Raw genomic sequence first — 20,604 nt, 5'->3', positions numbered from 1 at the left:
AGGGAGAAAACCTCTCCCACTTCCTACCATTTATGTTGGGAAGTGGGGAGACGGTGAGTGGGGAAGTTGAAACTTCCCCCACCATTCCTTCCTTTGTAAGGAAGGTACTCCTCTTTTGGTATTGGTTGGGGTTTTGAGTTTTTAAACTCTAAAACAAAGCCTCTCTCTCAAATCTCTCAATCTCCCTCTCAGTTTTAAAAGGGTTCCTAAAAACCGAGTTCTTAACGCCCAGAGGATAGTGGTGAAGATTTATTCTTAACGTCCAGAGGATAGTGGGAAAGACTTTGTAGTGGCGTTGGTGTCTACATTGAAGAAATGTCTTCAAAGGTATGATTCACTACTTCCTTTTAATAATGACTTTGTCTTTTCTTTGTTGTATTTCTAAAACAAAATCGAAGCACAAGCATTCACGTGTTTGGCTGTAGGATTCGATCCCTTAAAGAACCACCTTGATGAGGATGAGATTTCAGTAAATCAGCAACCCTCACCTTGTTTTGAGAACTACTAGAGGGAGTTATTTTGGATTGTTTACTTTATTTCTCCAATTTTGCATTCGTTGTTTGAATGACCTTATTACTTTAATTTTCATTTTTCCTTATTTAGTTTTAACTTCTACCTTTGAATAAATTTCAAGACCAAGAACTGACCAAATTGCAAAATATGCTATGCAAAAGCAGCCAGCGGTTTGTCTGGGCATCATATTTTTTACTTATTAGATAAATTGAGGGAGTTTTCTAACCCTTCTTGTTTCTTTTGTGACAGCATGTTACTTTGTTTTGTTTTTTCTTTCCTGTTAGGTAGAAGTCTTTTATTAGTTTAGTAGTGTCATCTTTAAATTTGTTAGGATAGTTGTTTAGTTAGGAAATCATGCTAGATTTTATGCACTACTGTGAGTATATGTAAAAAAAGAAGTTGAATGTATGCGACCTATTTGATATCATTAAAATCAGATGTTAGACTTATTTGTTTGACTATCTTTTTGTAGATCAGCATATACACCTCTTCAATGAGTCATCTTCAAGAATTGCTTTGTGTTTGTGTCTCATGTCTATGATGAAACTCAGGAATATGTATTAGTTAGATTTCCTACTGTCGCGAACAAGCCATGAGCCGTTTCCTACTTTGTTTTGTTAATAAAATTAGTTTCTGCCACTCTAAACTCTAAACTAAAACTTTTTCAATGTTATATTGGAAGTCCTTGTCCTAATTGCTAAAAATATTTTGCATTCTTTAAAAAACTTTTTCCAGCAAGAACATTGTCTCCCTTAAGTTTGGGAGGTTAAGCAATTTATTTTGTTAGAAAGAAAACACTATTTTCATTTCCTAGAAAGTTCATGCTTTTTACTTTTTCCAAATAAAGGGTCAAAAAGAGTAAGCAGAAAAAGAGTTATGAAAAAATAAAAAAATTCATGTAAAAAAAAGAGCCAATTTTTGCTTGTGACAAAAATAGAGTGGGGAAAAAGATTAAAAATAAGTGAGAAGAGAAATTAGAGCAGTAACAAACTCGAGTGGAAAGAAGATGTATTTATTTTTTGCGAGTCCGACTATAGACACTCATGTAGCATAGGTCGAGTGGCGTTAGCAATCTTGAGGGTAGTATCCTTACAATCTAATATCACTTCGTACAACGCACCATGGATATGTTATGATTAGGTTGCTACCTAAGGGGTCTCTAGATGTAGTAGTGGAAAGTCGAAAAAGTATGTTGGAAATCTCAGGGGCTAGTAGGCAAGTCTGCTAGTCTTCGTGATTTAGAAGTTTTAGGCAAAAATGGAGTGTATAAATTCTGTCAAAGAGTTTTTGAGTTAGCAATAGAGGGGAGTTAGACATATTTAGAAACAAAAGTTGATACGGGACAACGCAAACACATGGATTACTCGAGCCTCTAGCCACTTGAATCCAATCGTATAGATGGTTCAACCCGAAAGGAAAAGGTTAGATGGATTACCTTTGCAATCGATTACCTTGAGCAGACTAATGACTTACTATGCTCAAAGGCTAGAAATACTCGACAACTTTGATGACCAATCAAACAAGTATGCTTCGAGAGTAAATAAAATATAGTATCCTAAGTTCAACCACATAAAGGAATAGAGGGGCGAGTTTTGCATAACAAAGGGGTAGAGAAACCTCAATCAACTTGAATATTCAAAACTTCTTTCAACTATGGACGCCTTTTTGTAAGCTAAGGTCAAAAACTTTTACAAGATATTTTGCTAAATAAAAATAAACCTAAAATCTAAAATAAAAAACAAAATATCTGTCCAAATTTCAAAAATATGACTGGCCTAAAATGCTAAAGAAATAATGAAAATATGCCAATTAATTCTAAAACAAATACAATTAAAAAAATATTTTCCAAATCAAATAAAGGAAAATCTATTCCTTATTTGATGAAGAGTGGGTGGCAAGACATGTTGGCGCCAAAAGCATGGACGCGTAAGAGGTGGGCAGAAAGCAGGGTGCTGGCGTGGGTGCATGCGGTGGGCGGCAGACAGGTGTTGGGCAAGGGTGTGCACGAGGGCATTAGGCGGAAGGCATACATGGGCAATGGTGCAAAAGGGCGCTGCCTTGTGAGGTTAGCGACAGGATTGGTGTGCGGCGTGGGGCATGCGGGGCAGGCTGTATGCGGTAGGGCGTGCGCTGTAGGAGTGCATGACATGGGGCTCGCTCAATAGGAGGCACGCGTAGGTGTTGTTGGGCATGTGTGGTACAGAGGTACGCGCAAGGTCTGGGCTGCACGCGGTGTGCGCGATGTAGGAGGCACAATACCAGTGGTGCCTTCTTTGAGATTAGGCCATTCACATGGCCTCTCCTTGGTCTCTCTCTTCCTTTTAGCCCTTGATGGTTATTCATGGACCTTCAAAATGGACAAAATATGTTGGTAGGTCCAATGAAGCTTCCTTCTTTTAAGGGATCTTTCCTCTAACACTTCATCCTTGTTGATGTATGTTGGTTCTTGGAGCTCTTGGTCCATTATGATCACATCAAAAGTAGTTTTATGGTAAAATGGATTAAGATTGATAGTAAAGGATTTAGCTTTGACATCCTTCTTTGAGCCATTTTATGAGTCCATTGCCTAGTTCTCCTTAAAGTTGTCTTATTCATCTTTTTTGAATGATGGTTGTTGGAATTGAGTTTGTTGTTTTTGCTTAGGAACAAGTAAAAGACTAAGTTTAAGGATGTGATAATCCTTGTTCGACACGGTTAAAAAAAGTAGCTTTTGTGCATTCTTTGGAGCTTAGTTAATTCATTCTAGTACAAAATCGAGATTTAATGACGGGCAATGTCCGTCATTGAACGGAAACGATATTGGATATGCGTCCGACATCGTTTCGAGTGCTATGTAACTTTTGATGTCTGACGGATAGCCCGTCATTGGAGGTGAACGCCATTATTTCCTACAATGACAATCACTTATGATGTCAGTTGTTGCCTGATATCAATTCTAATGTCATTGTAGCCTACAATGTCAGTCATTAAATATCCGTCATTGAATGTTTATTTTCAATGTCAAGCAATGCCCGTCATTGTTTAGCTAATAATTTAATAAAATAATTGTTGGTTGCTCAGTTGGCTAACCAACCATCTTTCCCTATTTCTCAACCTAAGCACAAATTTCAATAATATTTTTCACACATAGTTACTTGTAACCAACAACCCTCTCCTCTTTAGATAAACACAATAAACAATAAGGATTTAATACTCATTCATCGAACCTAACTCAAACAAAAATAAAAATGTCAGAATTTCAACATGACCTCTACTAAAATATTGTAAATCACACCTAAGATATGATAACATATAACATATATTTAAACATAATATGTATAGGACCTATAAATAACCAAAAAATTTTCCACCTTTCTTAACATATGCACAAATCACAATAGTTTAAAAAGAATGCAAGAATTTACTCAACACATGTGGACTTATAAACAACAACCTTCATTTACATAACTCAATAGGCCATAAAGATTAAATTCTCTTCAAACATAAGTGAAACAAAAAATGTCAAAATTTCAACATGACCTCTGCTAAAATATCCTAAAACCACGCCTCAAATACGAGATGACACATATTCAAACATAATATATATAGGACCACCAGTCTCTCGTCAAAATACATTCAGAAACATATCCAACACTTGTATACATGTAATATGATATTTATATTAAATAAAATAATCTTCGTACAATATGTTACAAAAGTTACAAAATAAACCTAACTAAAAGTTGCATGTCATTTGCTTTATGAAATATACTCACTTGGGAGAGTTTCTGATAAGAATCATGGTGTTCCGCATGTATCCACTGGACCTATTACACGAGCCAAGGCTAAGAAGCTTCAACAAGCATTCCTTATTCACGTAAAAAATTGAATAGGCTCAGTTCAACCTTTATTTCAGATGCTGCAAAATAATCCAAGAGAAGACGATGTTGTGAAGGTCAACGTTTGCAAGATTGACGTTGTGCCAACATTTTAAAGATTCATTTGTTGTTTCTAAGTCATCAAACTTTGCTTGTAATTTTTGAGTTTTTGGTCTTCCAAATTATGGTTTCAACTTTAGAGTTCAATTCTGGGAAGTTATTAAGTAGACCAATTGTGGTCATTACTACTTATGGGTTTTATTTTGGAAAGTGAAGGGTTGGGGGTTTCACTCATATAATGACTATAAAAAGCCTCATCCAAGCTATGTAAAAGGCAGATTTTAGCTAATTGAAATTTGATCTCTCAAGAGACATTTTCTTTAGAAATCCCTTTGCCATTTCTAAGGTTTCTTGCAATTCTTGTGATAGATTGCATTTTGAGCCATTCAATCCAGCCTTGATAAGGTTTGATTGTGGAATGAATCATTCTAGAACAAGATCTCCATTCTTGCTTCTAGATCTTTGATCATAGAGGTAATCAATTTCTAGCCTTTCTCTTGGTTGATTCTAACTAGTTTAAGGAGGTGTTAATTTCTTTGATTCAAGGGTTCTTGCTCAACAAAAGCTTGGATCATTGGGCTGAGAATTGGGATTGCCTTATCATTTGATGATAAGAATCATGGTGTTCCGCACGTCTCCACTGGACCTATTACACGAGCCAAGGCTAAGAAGCTTCAACAAGCATTCCTTATTCACGTACAAAATTGGATAGGCTCAGTTCAACCTTTATTTCAGATGCTACAAAATAATCCAAGAGAGGACGATGTTGTGAAGGTCAACGTTTGCAAGATTAACGTTGTGCCAACATTTTAAAGATTCATTTGTTGTTTCTAAGTCATCAAACTTTGCTTGTAATTTTTGAGTTTTTGGTCTTCCAAATTATGGTTTCAACTTTAGAGTTCAATTATGGGAAGTTATTAAGTAGACCAATTGTGGTCATTACTACTTATGAGTTTTATTTTGGAAAGTGAAGGGTTGGGGGTTTCACTCATATAATGGCTATAAAAAGCCCCATCCAAGTTATGTAAAAGGCAGATTTTAGAGGAATGAAATTTGATCTCTCAAGAGACATTTTCTTTAGAAATCTCATTGCCATTTCTAAGGTTTCTTGCAATTCTTGTGATAGATTGCATTTTGAGCCATTCAATCCAACCTTGATCAAGTTTGATTGTGGAATGACTCATTCTAGAACAAGATTTCCATTCTTGCTTCTAGATCTTTGATCATAGAGGTAATCAATTTCTAGCCTTTCTCTTGGTTGATTCTAACTTGTTTAAGGAGGTGTTAATTTCTTTGATTCAAGGGTTCTTGCTCAACAAAAGCTTGGATCATTGGGCTGAGAATTAGGATTGCCTTATCATTTTGTATCAGGGCATAGGTTTCATCTTTGTTGCCTACTCTAGAATTGATTCTATCTTTCATTTCAATAGTTTCGTGTTGATTTCTTGAAAAAAAAACAAAAAAAGTATTATCCAGAAGTTGTTCAAGTAGTGTTCTTGTGTTGTTCATTCATATTTCTCTCCAATCAATTTCAAATTGCACGAAACTTTGTTGTTCATTGATAGTTATAATCAAATCTTGTTGTGACTGTCCAAATTCGTAACGGTAGCATTTAATGATTGTAATGCCTACTGAAACTCCTTGATAACGTTCGAATTTAATTGTTTCTTCTGAAGTGAAACGTTAGATCTGAATGTTACCTTTCAAAGTTAAGAAGACCATTTAGTCAAAATCATAAAGTAATATATTGATTTTTGGAATTCCGTCTCTGTGTGCAATTTTAACGAAAAAAATCCTCCTTTGCTTCGATTCTTTATTCTTTTCCGAATTGAAGGAGTTTGTCATTCAAATTTATTCTCTTTGCTTCATAAAAACTAATTCCATCATATTTAGGGCTGTCTCTTTATTTGTGTGGCGCATATCTCTGAATTTCGTAGAAGGCATCCTATCGTTGTTTTCTTTGTTGTAGTTGAGATTTCATAATTATCTTGTCTTGGCTGTTTTGTAATGTTCACTATTAAAAGAATTGCTTGGACCACAAGTTAGCCTACCCAATATCAACATTTAGTCACTTTCCCAAATAGCCTACCGTTGTGTGTGATAGACACGAGTGTTCCGAGTGAAAATCAGTGAGGTGAGTGTGTGAGGTCCTAAACATATTTAACTACTGTTTGTAACGTCATGAATCCAGATGGGGGAAATGGAGCGGATATTAGTCAAGCTAGGTGGAGAGAAGCAGAAACAGGGGCCATTACTCGTTTAAACCAAGTAATTAGTACCTTGGCAGACCGGATGGAGCGAATTGAAAAACAGAATTCGAAAGTTGCTTCATGTATTAACAAAGGACAGAAAGAACTGATTTTTCAACCGAGTGATTCCGAACCTCACTGACATTTTTTTGTGTTGGCCAATCCCTAATTGCCTTAACTTTCTCTTCATCAACTTCAACTCCATTTTTACCAACTATGAAGCCAAGAAAGTTAACATTTTCCATGCAAAAGCTACACTTATTAAAATTAGCATAAAGCCTCTCTTTTCTAAGTGTAATCAAAACGGATCTAACATGCTCTACATGCTCAAGCAAATTCTTTGAATAAATCAAAATATCATCAAAATACTCAACAACATACTTCCCCAAGTATTCTCTCAAAACATGATTCATTAAGCGCATAAATGTACTAGGAGCATTAGTTAACCCAAAAGGCATAACAAGCCATTCGTACAATCCAAATTTAGTTTTGAAAGTTGTTTTCCATTCATCTTCTACATGCTTCCTAATTTAATGATATCCAGATTTCAAATCAATCTTTGTAAATAGACAAGAACCATGCAATTCATCAAGCATATCATCTAGCCTAGGAATAGGATGACGATACTTTACAGTGATTTTATTGATGGCTCTGCAGTCCACACACATGCGCCAAGTTCCATCCTTCTTTGGCACCAATATGACCGGTACAGAACATGGACTCAAACTTTCGCGAACATAGCCTTTCTCCATGAGCTCCTCCACTTGCCTTTGAATTTCCTTTGTCTCAGTTGGATTTGCTTTATAAACTGGCCTATTTGGAATGGTAGCCCCCGGTATGAAGTCTATTTGATGTTCAATACCTCTAATTGGAGGTAACCCTTTAGGTATATCTTCTTGGAACACGTCCTCAAATTCCTGCAAAAGAGGTTGAAACAAACTCGGCAAAGGCAAAAGGTTATCGTTAGAAGCCAAATACCCTTCTTTGTACATAAGTACGGATATGGGCTTTTGGGAAAACATTGCTCTTCTCACCTCTCCCACTCTAGCCAAACAACCGACTTTCTTTTCTTTTCTATCAATTTCACTCTTTTTTCACTCTTTTCTCCACTTTTTCTTTGTCTCTCATTTTCCTCTATTTTTTCACCCATCTCATTCTTTTATTTCAATTCTTTTCTTCAAACTCTTTTCTTTTCTTCTCCAACTTTAATTGATCAGCAAATACATCTTCCGAACGCAAAGGTACAAGAGTTGTCTATTTACCATCTTTTGTAAAAGAGTACCTATTCAAATAACCATCATAGATGACCTTCCTATCAAATTGCCAAGGTCGGCCAAGCAAGATGTCACTGGCATGCATAGGTAATACATCACATAAAATCTCATCTTTATACTTTCCTAAGGTAAAAGAAATTAAAGCTTGAGAAACAACCTTCATTGTTCCACTGAGCCACTGAAGCTTGTAAGGTTTAGGATGGTGTTGAGTTGGAATTTGCAGCCTTTTGATCAAGAATGTACTACTATATTGGTGCAACTTCCACTGTCGATAACAAGACTACAAGGAGTCCCATTAACTAAACACCGTGTGTGGAATAGGTTGTCTCTTTGGTCATTAACATCATCCCCCTTAACTTGAGTGTTAAGAAGTCTCCTTGTAACAAGTGCCAAATGACTGCCATCTTCCAATTCCTCCTCATCTTCCTGGAGCTTTTCTTCAATTAGCTCATCTTGGTCACTTTCCTAATCATCCGTAACAACTTTTCCATTCTTAATGATCATGACTCCCTTGTTTGGAGAATCACGGCTAATATGACCAATCCCTTGACATTTCCGACATTTGATGTCCCTGTTTCTCTCTCGAACCTCTTTAGATCCCTCCACTTTTTTTCTTGCCCTTGGAGCTCTCAGGCTTGTCCTTTTTATCAAGCTCATACTTTCCTCTAGGTTTGAAATCTGCATTCTTTTTCCAAGTATTAGTAGAAAAAGAAGTTGACTTAGAAGAAGTATACCTCTTGGAGTTCTCCTTCTCCCATGCTAATTGGCCTTCAATTTTGACAGCAGGGTGTAACAACTCTTTCATATCAAAATAAGTTTGTCTATCCACTTGATGAGCCAATGGTCGATTCAACCCGCCAAGGAACCTAGCCACTGTATCCTCCGCATCTTCATCAATTCCAGCTCTATTCATAAGGGCCTCCATTTCTTTGTAATAGTCTTCTACACTTTTGGATCCTTGTTGCAACGCATAGAGCTTTTGCTTGACTTCTCGAGAATAATGCTTAGGAATGTACCTCTTCCTCATTAAGGCCTTTAATTCCTCCCAAGTTTCAATTGGTTCTTCATAGTTTCTCCTCCATTATGAGTTCAAAGATGTCCACCAAATATTGGAATAATCACAAAATTCAGCCACTGCAAGTTTCAACTTTCTTTCCTCACTAAAATTGTTGCAATTAAATACATGCTCGATTTTGCTTTCATATTGCAAATACTCCTCCGGATCTGATCTCCCATGAAAGGATGGAATTTTAAGCTTCACTCCCCCGGCCCCTCTCTCTTCCCTTTCATATTGGTACTCCCTATCAACCCTTCTTAGTGGTAACATTTCTCTTCCCACTCTTCTTCCCCTTCCTCTCCCCCGGCCTGCACCTCTTACTCCCCTTGGATTGTGCCCGGCTAAAAGGGTTACATTGTCATCTTCTTCTTCATTTTCAACTCCTTCATTAACTTCCCTTCCCTGAGGATTTCCTAAATCTACTTCAATTCGCTCCATCCGGTCTGCCAAGGTACTAATTACTTGGTTTAAACGAGTAATGGCCCCTGTTTGTGCTTCTCTCCACCTAGCTTCACTAATATCCGCTCCATTTCCCCCATCTGGATTCATGACGTTACAAATAGTAGTTAAATATGTTTAGGACCTCACACACTCAACTCACTGATTTTCACTCGGAACACTCGTGTCTATCACACACAAAGGTAGGCTATTTGGGAAAGTGACTAAATGTTGATATTGGGTAAGCTAACTTGTGGTCCAAGTAATTCTTGTAATAGTGAACATTACAAAACAGCCAAGACAAGATAATTATGAAATCTCAACTGGAACAAAGAAAACAACGATAGGATGACTTCTACGAAATTCAGAGATATGCGCCACACAAATAAAGAGACAGCCCTAAATATGATGGAATTAGTCTTTATGAAGCAAAGAGAATAAATTTGAATGACAAATTCCTTCAATTCAGAAAAGAATAAAGTATTGAAGCAAAACATGATTTTTCCGTTAAAATTGCACACAGAGATGGAATTCCAAAAATCAATATATTACTTTATGATTTTGACTAAATGGTCTTCTTAACTTTGAAAGGTAACATTCAGATCTAACGTTTCACTTCAGAAGAAACAATTAAATTCGAACGTTATCAAGGAGTTTCAATAGGCATTAGAATCATTAAATGCTGCAGTTACGAATTTGGACAGTCACAACAAGATTTGATTATAATTATCAATGAACAACAAAGTTTCGTGCAATTTGAAATTAATTGGAGAGAAATATGAATGAACAACACAAGAACACTACTTGAACAACTTCTGGATAATTGCTTTTTTGTTTTTTTTTTCAAGAAATCAACACGAAACAATTGAAATGAAGTATAGAATCAATTCTAGAGTAGGCAACAAAGATGCAACCTATGCCCTGATACCAAATGATAAGGCAATCCTAATGCTCAGCCGAATGATCCAAGCTTTTGTTGAGCAAGAACCCTTGAATCAAAGAAATTAACACCTCCTTAAACAAGTTAGAATCAACCAAGAGAAAGGCTAGAAATTGATTACCTCTATGATCAAAGATCTAGAAGCAAGAATGGAAATCTTGTTCTAGAATGAGTCATTCCACAATCAAACTTGATCAAGGCTGGATTGAATGGCTCAAAATGCAATCTATTACAAGAATTGCAAGAAACCTTAGAAATGGCAATGGGATTTCTAAAGAAAATGTCTCTTGAGAGATCAAATTTCATTCCTCTAAAATCTGCCTTTTACATAGCTTGGATGAGGCTTTTTATAGCCATTATATGAGTGAAACCCCCAACCCTTCACTTTCCAAAATAAAACCCATAAGTAGTAATGACCACAATTGGTCTACTTAATAACTTCCCAGAATTGAACTCTAAAGTTGAAACCATAATTTGGAAGACCAAGAACTCAAAAATTACAAGCAAAGTTTGATGACTTAGAAACAACAAATGAATCTGTAAAATGTCAGCACAACGTCAATCTTGCAAACGTTGACCTTCACAACATTGTCCTCTCTTGGATTATTTTGCAGCATCTGAAATAAAGGTTGAACTGAGCCTATCCAATTTTGTACGTGAATAAGGAATGCTTGTTGAAGCTTCTTAGTCTTGGCTCGTGTAATAGATCCAGTGGAGATGTGCGGAACACCAAGATTCTTATCATCAAATGATAAGGCAATCCTAATCCTTAACCCAATGATTCAAGCTTTTGTTGAGCAAGAACCCTTGAATCAAAGAAATTAACACCTCCTTAAACAAGTTAGAATCAACCAAGAGAAAGGCTAGAAATTGATTACCTCTATGATCAAAGATCTAGAAGCAAGAATGGAAATCTTGTTCTAGAATGAGTCATTCCACAATAAAACTTGATCAAGGCTGGATTGAATGGCTCAAAATGCAATCTATCACAAGAATTGCAAGAAACCTTAGAAATGGCAAAGGGATTTCTAAAGAAAATGTCTCTTGAGAGATCAAGTTTCATTCAGCTAAAATCTGCCTTTTACATAACATGGATGAGGCTTTTTGTAGCCATTATATGAGTGAACCCCCAACCCTTCACTTTCCAAAATAAAACCCATAAGTAGTAATGACCACAATTGGTCTACTTAATAACTTCCCAGAATTGAACTCTAAAGTTGAAACCATAATTTGGAAGACCAAGAACTCAAAAATTACAAGCAAAATTTGATGACTTAGAAACAACAAATGAATCTTTAAAATGTTAGCACAACGTCAATCTTGCAAACGTTGACCTTCACAACATCGTCCTCTCTTGGATTATTTTGCAGCATCTGAAATAAAGGTTGAACTGAGCCTATCCAATTTTGTACGTGAATAAGGAATGCTTGTTGAAGCTTCTTAGCCTTGGCTCGTGTAATAGGTCCAGTGGAGACGTGTGGAACACCATGATTCTTATCATCTTCCCCCTCTTCAACAGGATTCGTCCTCGAATCAGATAAGTCATCACCTACATCAAAAGGACTCAAATCAACAACATTGAAAGTAGAACATACTGAAAAGTCACTTGGAAGATCAATCTTGTATGCATTATTGTTAATTTTTTCAAAAACTTGATAAGGACCAGCCCCTCGTGGATGTAACTTTGTCTTCTGTTTCGAGGGAAAGCGCTCCGTGGGAAAATGTATCCAAACCCAATCACCCGGTTGAAAAATCAGTTCTTTCCGTCCTTTGTTAATATGTGAAGCAACTTTCGAATTCTGTTTTTCAATCCTCTCCTTGACCTCTTTGTGTAAGGTTTTGATCAAATCAGCCTTACTTGTGGCTGCATCACTCACAAATTCATTAGATGGAATAGGAAGCAAATCAAGGGGTGTAAGTGGATTGAATCCATAAACAACCTCAAAAGGAGAACAATGTATGGTACGATGAATTGCCCTGTTATATGCAAACTCTACAAATGGCAAACTTTCTTCCCAAGAGTTAATATTCTTAGAAATAATAGTCCTAAGTAATGCTCCCAATGTTCTATTAACCACCTCGGTTTGGCCATCAGTTTGAGGATGACATGTAGTTGAGAACAACAATTTAGTACCCAACTTACCCCACAACACCTTCCAAAAGTGGCTTAAAAATTTAACATCCCTATCACTAACAATAGTTCTAGGAATGCCATGCAACCTTACCACCTCCCTAAAGAATAAGTCAGCCACATGCTTTGCATCATCTGTCTTGTTACATGCTATGAAGTGAGTCATTTTAGTAAATCTATCCACCACAACAAAAATACTATCTCTACCCTTTTTAGTTTGAGGCAAACCAAGAACGACATCCATAGATATATTAGTCCAAGGTTCATGAGGTACATTCAAGGGAGTATACAAACCATTTGGTTGTGATCTAGACTTAGCCGATTTACATTTAAAACATTAGCTACAAACCTTATGCCCATCATGTTTCATCTTAGGCCAAAAGAAGTGTTCATGCAATATATCATAAGTTTTATGAATCCCAAAATGTCCCATCAATCCACCCTCATGGGCTTCTTTCACAAGCAAATCACTTATAGAACATTTAGGAAAACAAAGCTTACTTTTTTAAAACAAAAAGTCATGAAACACATAATAATCATCCACAGCTTTCCCACCAAGACAAGATGCATAAATAGTGCCAAAGTCATGGTCATCTCTATATAACTCCTTAATATGCTCAAATCCAAGAATTTTTGCACTAAGAGAAGTAAAGAGATTGTACCTTCTTGATAATGCATCAGCAACCACATTGTCCTTACCTTGCTTATATTTGATAACATAAGGGAATGTTTCAATAAAATCTACCCACTTTGCATGCCTACGATTTAGCTTGCTTTGACCTTTAAGATGCTTCAAGCTTTCATGATCGGTGTGGATCACAAACTCTCTCGGCCACAAGTAGTGTTGCCATACTTGAAATGTACGAACTAAAGCAAAAAATTATTTATCATAGGTAGGATAGTTCAACGAAGCCCCATTTAGTTTTTCACTAAAATACATTAAGGGCTTTCCATCTTGCATCAAAACAGCACCTATGCCCAAACCACTTGCATCACACTCGATCTCAAAAGTTTTATCAAAGTTAGGCAAGACAAGTAATGGTGCATTGGTTAATTTTCCCTTAAGATCATTGAAAGCTCTCTCTTGCATTTCCCCCCATTCAAAAACAACATTATTTTTCACTAAGTCATTCAATGCTGCAGCTATGGTACTAAAGTCCTTTATAAACCTTCTATAGAAGCTAGCTAGACCATGAAAACTCCGAACCACACTGACATTTTTTGGTGTTGGCCAATCCCTAATTGCCTTAAGTTTCTCTTTATCAACTTCAACTCCATTTTTACCAACTATGAAGCCAAGAAAGTTAACCTTTTCCATGCAAAAGCTACACTTATTAAAATTAGCATAAAGCCCCTCTTTTCTAAGTGTAATCAAAACGAATCTAACATGCTCTACATGCTCAAGCAAATTCTTTGAATAAATCAAAATATCATCAAAATACACAACAACATATTTCCCCAAGTATTCTCTCAAAACATGATTCATTAAGCGCATAAATGTACTAGGAGCATTAGTTAACCCAAAAGGCATAACAAGCCATTCGTACAATCCAAATTTAGTTTTGAAAGCTGTTTTTCATTTATCTCCTACATGCATCCTAATTTGATGATATCCAGATTTCAAATCAATCTTTGTAAATATACAAGAACCATGTAATTCATCAAGCATATCATCTAGCCTAGGAATAGGATGATGATACATTACGGTGATTTTATTGATGGCTCTGCAGTCCACACACATGCGCCAAGTTCCATCCTTCTTTGGCACCAATATGACCGGTACAGAACATGGACTCAAACTTTCGCGAACATAGCCTTTCTCCATGAGCTCCTCCACTTGCCTTTGAATTTCCTTTGTCTAAGTTGGATTTGCTCTATAAGCTGGCCTATTTGGAATGGTAGCCTCCGGTATGAAGTCTATTTGATGTTCAATACCTCTAATTGGAGGTAACCCTTTAGGTATATCTTCTTGGAACACGTCCTCAAATTCTTGCAAAAGAGGTTGAAACAAACTCGGCAAAGGCAAAAGGTTATCGTTAGAAGCCAAATACCCTTCTTTGTACATAAGTACGGATATGGGCTTTTGGGAAAACATTGCTCTTCTCACCTCTCCCACTCTAGCCAAACAACTGACTTTCTTTTCTTTTCTATCAATTTCATCTTCTTTTTCACTCTCTTCTCCACTTTTTCTTTGTCTCTCATTTTCCTCTATTTTTTCACCCATCTCATTCTTTTATTTCAATTCTTTTTCTTCAAACTCTTTTCTTTTCTTCTCCAACTTTAATTGATCAGCAAATACATCTTCCGAACGCAAAGGTACAAGAGTTGTCTTTTTACCATCTTTTGTAAAAGAGTACTTATTCAAATAACCATCATAGATGACCTTCCTATCAAATTGCCAAGGTCGGCCAAGCAAGATGTCACCGGCATGCATAGGTAATACATCACATAAAATCTCATCTTTATACTTGCCTAAGGTAAAAGAAATTATAGCTTGAGAAACAACCTTCATTGTTCCACTATCGTTGAGCCACTGAAGCTTGTAAGGTTTAGGATGGTGTTGAGTTGGAATTTGCAGCCTTTTGATCAAGAATGTACTTACTACATTGGTGCAACTTCCACTGTCGATAATAAGACTACAAGGAGTCCCATTAACAAAACACCGTGTGTGGAATAGGTTGTCTCTTTGGTCAATAACATCATCCCCCTTATCCAGATTTCAAATCAATCTTTGTAAATAGATAAGAACAATGCAATTCATCAAGTGGATAGACAAACTTATTTTGATAGACTATAACCATCATAGGAAATCCTCAAGTTAAGGGGGATGATGTTAATGACCAAAGAGACAACCTATTCCACACACGGTGTTTAGTTAATGGGACTCCTTGTAGTCTTGTTATCGACAGTGGAAGTTGCACCAATGTAGTAAGTATATTCTTGATCAAAAGGCTGCAAATTCCAACTCAACACCATCCTAAACCTTACAAGCTTCAGTGGTTCAACGACAGTGGAACAATGAAAATTGTTTCTCAAGCTTTAATTTCTTTTACCTTAGGAAAGTATAAAGATGAGATTTTATGTGATGTATTACCTATGCATGCCGGTGACATCTTGCTTGGCCGACCTTGGCAATTTGATAGGAAGGTCATCTATGATGGTTATTTGAATAGGTACTCTTTTGCAAAAGATGGTAAAAAAACAACTCTTGTATCTTTGCGTTCAGAAGATGTATTTGCTGATCAATTAATGTTGGAGAAGAAAAGAAAAGAGTTTGAAGAAAAAGAATTGAAAGAAAAGAATGAGATGGGTGAAAAAATAGAGGAAAATGAGAGAGAAAGAAAAAGTGGAGAAAAGAGTGAAAAAAGAGATGAAATTGATAGAAAAGAAAAGAAAGTCAGTTGTTTGGCTAGAGTGGGAGAGGTGAGAAGAGCAATGTTTTCCCAAAAGCCCATATCCGTACTTATGTACAAAGAAGGGTATTTGGCTTCTAACGATAACCTTTTGCCTTTGCCGAGTTTGTTTCAACCTCTTTTGCAGGAATTTGAGGACGTGTTCCAAGAAGATATACCTAAAGGGTTACCTCCAAGTAGAGGTATTGAACATTAAATAGACTTCATACCGGGGGCTACCATTCCAAATAGGCCAGCTTATAGAGCAAATCCAACTGTGACAAAGGAAATTCAAAGGCAAGTGGAGAAGCTCATGGAGAAAGGCTATGTTCGCGAAAGTTTGAGTCCATGATCTGTACCGGTAATATTGGTGCCAAAGAAGGATGGAACTTGGTGCATGTGTGTGGACTGCAGAGCCATCAATAAAATCACCGTAATGTATCGTCATCCTATTCCTAGGCTAGATGATATGCTTGATGAATTGCATGGTTCTTGTCTATTTACAAAGATTGATTTGAAATCTGGATATCATCAAATTAGGATGCATGTAGGAGATGAATGGAAAACAGCTTTCAAAACTAAATTTGGATTGTATGAATGACTTGTTATGCCTTTTGGGTTAACTAATGCTCCTAGTACATTTATGCGCTTAATGAATCATGTTTTGAGAGAATACTTGGGGAAGTATGTTGTTGTGTATTTTGATGATATTTTGATTTATTCAAAGTATTTGCTTGAGCCTGTAGAGCATGTTAGATCCGTTTTGATTACACTTAGAAAACAGAGGCTTTATGCTAATTTTAATAAGTGTAGCTTTTGCATGGAAAATGTTAACTTTCTTGGCTTCATAGTTGGTAAAAATGGAATTGAAGTTGATGAAGAGAAAGTTAAGGCAATTAGGGATTGGCCAACACCAAAAAATGTCAGTGAGGTTCGGAGTTTTCATGGTCTAGCTAGCTTCTATAGAAGGTTTATAAAGGACTTTAGTACCATAGCTGCACCATTGAATGACTTAGTGAAAAAGAATGTTGTTTTTGAATGGGGGGAAATGCAAGAGAGAGCTTTCAATGAACTTAAGGGAAAATTAACCAATGCACCATTACTTGTCTTGCCTAACTTTGATAAAAGTTTTGAAATCGAGTGTGATGCAAGTGGTTTGGGCATAGGTGCTGTTTTGATGCAAGATGGAAAGCCCTTAATGTATTTTAGTGAAAAATTAAATGGGGCTTCGTTGAACTATCCTACCTATGATAAAGAATTGTTTGCTTTAGTTCGTACATTGCAGGTATGGCAACACTACTTGTGGCCGAGAGAGTTTGTGATCCACACCGATCATGAAAGCTTGAAGCATCTTAAAGGTCAAAGCTTGTCAAATCTCATCCAAACGTAAAGCGCCTCCTACATGTGATTTCCAAGACAATTTAAAGCAATTCTACGTTTTTGGATTCACATTTAGTTGTCTAGTTTGATGTGCAATCATGTTTTAATTTGCATGTCTTATTTTCTAGAATTTGCATTAAATAGGATTTGAATGACTTTTGGTGTTCCTCATGTTGAACGACCCTTTGGCCTATTTAAAGGCTTGTAATCACCTTGTTTTGGCAGATTAAACATATTGGAATTCAAGAACTTTTGTTCCTTAACACATTTGGTGTTGCTTCTTTCAAATCTTGCTTTAGGTTTCATGTTAAACCGATTCATTGGATTAGTCTCGATCAAGCTAATTCTGGAGTGAGTCGTCCTAAGATCTAGTAGTGACCATCGTAGATTCTAAGTCCGATCTAAGAGTGATTCATCTTCTAACCTTACTCTTGGTTGGAATCATTGGGTAAGTTAGTCGTTTTTGTGAATGTTTGCAAGGATCCTAGAAGGACCTCTAGCTTTGTAAACCCGAGCAACCTTGGCGCTTATCATTGTTTTTCTTTGCAATTCTTGGGTGTTAGATTTGCATGCTAGAATCATTCAAGTAGCCTTGATCAAGCTATCTTGTGGAGTGGTTCGAATCTTGAGTTTAGAAACAAGTTTTCTCAACTCTCTATATTGATCATCAAGGTAAATCCGTTCTAACTTCTTCCTTGGGTTGAAATCATCTTGATTTGGGGTTTTAGCATTTGTGATCTAGGGGTTTGCATAACCATAAGGGTTCTTAGATCCAATTGGCTATTGTTTTCTTATCATTGTTAATTTCCATCTCTTTTTGATAAATTTACCTGCATAAATGTTATTTTGTATAAATAAGGTATCAGGAAGAATCAAGACATCAAATTGATCAAATTTAATGAAAAATCATAGCCCGATAAAGTTGAAAAGGCCCAAAAACATAATTTGCAGCTAAAAGACCCAAGGGGGTAACGTTTAGACGCTACATTAGAGCGGCTCAATGCTACGATGAGAAGCGAAACAATTTACACTTCACGTCGTAGCCTCTCAATGCTTTTTATAGCGTCTCGACGCTACGATACTAGATTTGGTTTCTACCAGTATTTAGGGTACAACATTGAGACGCTGTCCGAAAAATTTCTATAAATAAGACCTCAGTGATTAATTGAAATGGGGGATCAAGCAAGGGAAAATTGGAGTATATTTCGAGGTAATAGTTGGGTCTTGAAGATAGATCATGGAGATTCAGTCGGGGAGGATCAATCAACACGACGGATTCACACTCTATCTATTTTCTTTATATTGCCAGTTTAATTATGAACATGAGTAGCTAAATTTCCTTGTCAGAGGGATTGATGTAGTCATTGACGTTTATGGATTCATTGTTCGATTTTCTTGATTGAATACATGTGACACCCGAGTAGAGAGGAATGGTACATGAATTAACCGATACCACATCCGAATGAGAGGGATCCTAAGGTCATGGAAGAATGGTCAAGAAAGGCTTAAAAGAATTGAAAAAAAGGGAAAAGGTTGCAGATATCAACGATTAATTTGATTCATGAGATTTTCAACCTTCACCTAAACCAATTTTGCAACAACCTCAATGGCACATGATCAGAAAGCTTTTAGAGAATATTGTCAGCCAAACTTCCTTGGCAATATTGGGATAACCAATTTGCTCATTAATGCAAATAATTTTGAACTCAAACCTGGTTTGATGATTACGCTTGTTTACATGCGTAAAAAGAAGGTTTTAGATGCTGTTTTTACTATGTTTTAACTTTGTTTCGGACTTTTTCTCGGTCGTTTGAGTTTCAATTCATGCAAAATTCATATATTCTGGTTTGTGGTTGGCTTATATTGTATTTATGACATTTTAGGACCATTTAGGAGTGCAAATTAATCAAAAGAAGCAAAAAGACGGAAAAACCTACATGGGAGGCGCCAGACGCCTGTGTGCCTGCAGAAAAACTGGTTTTCTTCCAATTTTGCTCTTAATGAAACGCGTCTTCCAATGCGTTTTGGTGGTTCCAAACGATGCATACGTGTAGAAGAAGTGTTCCACTATCAGTTTGAGCACGATTTGGTCAGTCAAAAGAGTTGGAAATGGGTGATTCACCATCGTTTTAGGACCTACCTAACCAAGTCTGCACAGCTATAACTTCCAGCAAGTTCTCCACCAAATTCATCAAGCCTTGCTTCCTTCTCTTGATCATTTTTAGTGTTTCTTTATTTCTTTCTAAGTACTTTTGAGTTTCTTTCATTAGTTGCTTCTGGTTTTAAATCCCAAGCACTTTATATTCCGTTATTGAGCTTTGTTTTGTTTCCATTTGTACTTAGTTATTTTCTACTTATTCAAATTTATAAAAATCCAGCACTTTGCTTATCTTCCCTTTGCCTTTACTTTATTTTTAGTTAAGAGAGTTGTGTTTTTGGAGGAAAGAGCACGTGACACCCCCCTTGCTTGAAAGAGAAGGGCGAAGCTCTCAATCCCGATAAAAACTCTCCGTTAGTTAACTTTTGTTTTTCACACATGCATTTCAATTTCAACCACTCTACTTGCTGTATTTTCTTCAATATGTATTTCTAAATTCCCGTCTCTAGCCCGGTTATGAATAGTTAGCCTTTTATTTCTAAAAAGAGTTATTGCTAAGAAGTAGTGTTTTTGCTTTCCATTCATTGCTCAACATGTTCTCTCAAAAGTTAGGATTTAGAGAAGGCCACTGTAAGTCTTAACAAGTCAATACTGAAAAGGTTGCTTATTTGCATTGTTGAGTGGTTAAACCAAGGAGAGGAGCGCCTTAGACATAAGGGTTCCGCTTAAGTAGCCTAGACATAGGACCTTAACCCGAGGTTGCGACTATTTCCATCCTAAAACTAAGATATCTCTCATAATAGACATATTAGGGAATATCTTAGGACTTTGAACTTGCTTAGACATAAGTCAAGTGAAAAGCGTAGTCGTTGGTTCCTAAAGTAAAATGCATAACGTCCTTAGCATATTCTTGATTCTTTGTTGGCTAACTTGAAGTAATTCGGGCTAGGTTTTATCATTATAAGTCCAAATCCCAAATCCAAAACCATTATTTGTGACCACTTCCCATTTTACAAGAATCACTCATTTCAACATTCACTGTTCTTTAAAACTTTAGAGTTTGGAAATTATTTAGAAGTCCTTGAGGATCGATACTTGGATACTCCATCCATTTTATATTACTCTGATAGGTGTGCGCTTGCATCTATATAATTGTTACCACGCTTAGTGCGTGCGTTCAGCAAAAACGCCCAGTCAAGTTTTTGGCGCCGTTGC

At 36.5% G+C, this 20,604-nt stretch overlaps 1 long non-coding RNA gene across 1 annotated transcript; it reads left to right on the top strand.

Moving 5' to 3' along the window:
• Positions 1–30: 30 nt before the first annotated feature.
• On the top strand, positions 31–19,680 carry LOC148210892 (uncharacterized). Its single transcript, XR_015791317.1, has 2 exons — positions 31–327; positions 19,175–19,680. It is a non-coding gene; the product is annotated as an uncharacterized LOC148210892 (long non-coding RNA).
• The last annotated feature ends 924 nt before the right edge of the window (positions 19,681–20,604 follow it).

This window comes from Momordica charantia (assembly GCF_013281855.1).
Source record: "Momordica charantia cultivar OHB3-1 chromosome 6 unlocalized genomic scaffold, Mcharantia_2.0 BLBB01000006.1, whole genome shotgun sequence".
Taxonomy (NCBI): Eukaryota; Viridiplantae; Streptophyta; class Magnoliopsida; order Cucurbitales; family Cucurbitaceae; genus Momordica; species Momordica charantia.
Note: the sequence above shows the minus strand (reverse complement) of the source record. Positions and strands in the feature narration are given on the sequence as shown.